The following is a 3075-nucleotide window of genomic DNA, read 5'->3' as shown; positions in this document are numbered from 1 at the left end:
GGCCAGCAGCTCTTGGCGGGCAGGAAGTCGGCCTCCGGGGTCCTCAGCCTGGAGGAACGCCCGCTGCTGTCCATGTAACTGCCTGACGGGGCAGAAGATGAGGTGGGCTTTCCTCCTCGGAGCCAGCGCGGGTGCCTCCTCCGGGTTTTCCGCCAAGAACGGAAGATTCCACCCCAAGGAGCGAGTATTCTGGCTGCTCTTTGGGATGGTGTCGCATTCTTCCTATTGTCTTATAGAAGTTTTGCTTGAGAAATCCGGAATAGCTGCCCTTGTTGAGTCACGAATATTCTATCGTTGATCTCATTTGACCAGCGTCCATCAGTTCCGTGGAAAATGTGAGAGAAGCTCAGGTTAAACTGCAGCACATGTAAGCTATAACCATGCCACCCTTGGCTTACTGGTATCTCTTTTGCCTAGCAACAAGATAATGGTGGGTTCAATCCCCACTTCAGCATGTAATCTAGGTTGATGCTTGGCTGGTTAGCTTGGGTGGCTAGAGCATGATATATGATAATACCAATGGTCCAAGTTCAATGTATTGCTGTGGTAGTTCATGAAGGCCTGCCTCCTCACTTTGTCCCATGCTTGCAACGCCCCTCAATCTATCTAACCAATTGTCTCTCTCTAATGTTGGGAGATGCGTGTGGCCCTAACGGACTGTGGCTAATTGTAACTGTCCCTCGTACCACGGGAGTGCTGCACTGTTGAAGGTACACTTTTCTTTTGATGAGTTGTTAAACCACAGTCATCTGTCCTGTCCATCGCCTCCCTGTGTGTTTCCCTATGAGAAAAGACTCCTTCCCCACTATCTGTGTGAGATGTTGTAGCGTGTTGCCAGCTAACAAAGCTAGCTCTACTTCCTGTGTTTAGCTGATGAATCGGGTTGGCTCCTCTCCCAATCATCAATAATCTCCCCTTCTGTTTATTTCTTTGATGTCATTTCATGGTATCCCCTCCATAACTTTGTGGCTGGTGACACAGTTACGAGAAATATCCAGCATGTCGTATGATTAAAAAGTTAATCCTTCAGCTTTTGGCAGACAAAATCAATGTTTTTTTTCGATTTGGAAGCGGTTCAGAGAAGGTTTACTGGACTGATATCTGGAACGGGTGGCTTGACTTATGAGGAAATGTTGGACGGACTAGGCTTGTATCCACTGGGGTTTAGAAAAATAAGAGGCGACTCGATTGAAACATATGAGATCCTGAGGGGACTTGACAGGGCGGATGTGGAGAGGATGTTTCCTCTTGTGGGAGAATCTAGAACTAGGGGTCGCTGTTTAAAAATAAGGGGTCACCCATTTAGGACAGAGATGGGGAGAATTTTTTTCTCTGAGGGTAGTGAGTCTTTGGAACTCTCTTCCTCAAAAGGAGGTGGAAGCAGAGTCTTTGAATATTTTTAAGGCAGAGGTGGATAGATTTTTGGTAACCAAGGGGGTGATGGGTTATCAGCGGTTGGTGGGATGCAGATTTCAGGTTACTATCAGATCAGCCATGATCTTATTAAATGGCGGAGCAGGCTCGAGGGGCTGAATGGCCTACTCCTGCTCCTTGTCCGTATATTCATATATCACAAACCTTGTGAAACTTGGAAGAATTTTAGCACTGTAACTGTTTGACTGACAGTTCATCAATTGGAAGCAGCAAGTTGCGGATACCTAATGTGAACCATTAATGGGACAGGAGAGGGGGGCTTTGAATCTGCTGCTGCTCCTACATCAACGTCAACAGCTTGCATTTATATTGTGACTTCAAAACACCCCAAGGCACTTCACAGGAGAGCAATCAAACGGGATTTGACACCGAGCCACATGGGGTAAATAACCAAAAGCTTGATCGAAGAATTATGTCCCACTGTGAGCTGAGCTGAGATTCTGAGCTGACCTACATTGGTTCATGGTTCAAACAATGTCTGCATTTTAAAATTCCCATCCTTGTTTTCAAATCCCTCCATGACTGCGTCCCTCCCCACTATCTCTGCACTCTCCTCCAGCCCCACAGCCCTCCGAGATATCTGCACTCCTACCAGACTCAATCCTGGGATGGCGGGAATGAGGGGAGTTTGAGGAGATTCTCTAGAGTTTAGAAGAATGAGAGGTGATCTCATTGAGACGCGCAACATTCTTACCGGGTTCAACAAAGTAGATGCATGACGGATGATTCCCCTGTTGGCGGGGCCAATTAGGGATGGGAGACAAATGCTGAAAGAACAAAGGGAAACAAAAATCAAGTTGCCTCTTACTCTTCTAAACTCCAGCAGATACAAGCCTAGTCTGTCTAACCTTTCCTCATTAGACAACTCTCCCATTCCAGGTATCAATCTAGTAAACCTTTTCTGAACTGCTTCCAATGCGTTTACATCCTTCCTTAAATAAGGAGACCAATACTCCAGATGTGGTCTCACCAATGCCCTGCTTAACTGAAGCATAACCACCCCCCTACTTTTGTATTCAATTCCCCTCGTAATAAGCTAGAACATTCTATTAGCATGCACAGCTCTGGCTTTGTCAAAGGGAGCAAAGACGGCAAAGTGATTTATTTTACATAAAATACATGAATGGACTGAACACAGTTTTAGCAGTGAGATCTGTCAATTTCCTCCCGCTTCTCACCCAATGAAACTAACCGAAATACAAATTAAACTGATGCTCTGGGTGAAAAATCCCTTTCAAGTCGGGTATAGCTAACAGGGATCTGTCTTTCCTTATTACCGCCTGTGTGTTGCCTTCATCACTCTGCTGTTCCTGAGGGAGGCAGAGAAAGAAGCCAGGAGGATACTTCCGTTTCTCTCTCAGCTCTGTGAGCGTGAGGGATTGGCCTGCCCGACTGTCAGTCAAAATGTCCAGCCTGATTGAAATGCCCCTGCTTTGATTTAGGGACTCAGGGCTCCCACGGAATTGATCACCTAAACTCCCGGCTGAACACACTGATTGAAAGAAAAAACCAGCCTTAGCCATTTAGAGGTTGTGAAGAAATGTAAAATGCTTAATACCATCCACCAGCCGTTCCTGTTCTTCACTAAGCAACATTTCAAATTGCGATGGATTTCCAGCTGCTCCGGCTTTGCTAACTCAC

The sequence above is a fragment of the Cetorhinus maximus genome, chromosome 29, assembly GCF_964194155.1.
Source record: "Cetorhinus maximus chromosome 29, sCetMax3.hap1.1, whole genome shotgun sequence".
Taxonomy (NCBI): domain Eukaryota; kingdom Metazoa; phylum Chordata; class Chondrichthyes; order Lamniformes; family Cetorhinidae; genus Cetorhinus; species Cetorhinus maximus.
This window is presented reverse-complemented; position numbering follows the sequence as displayed.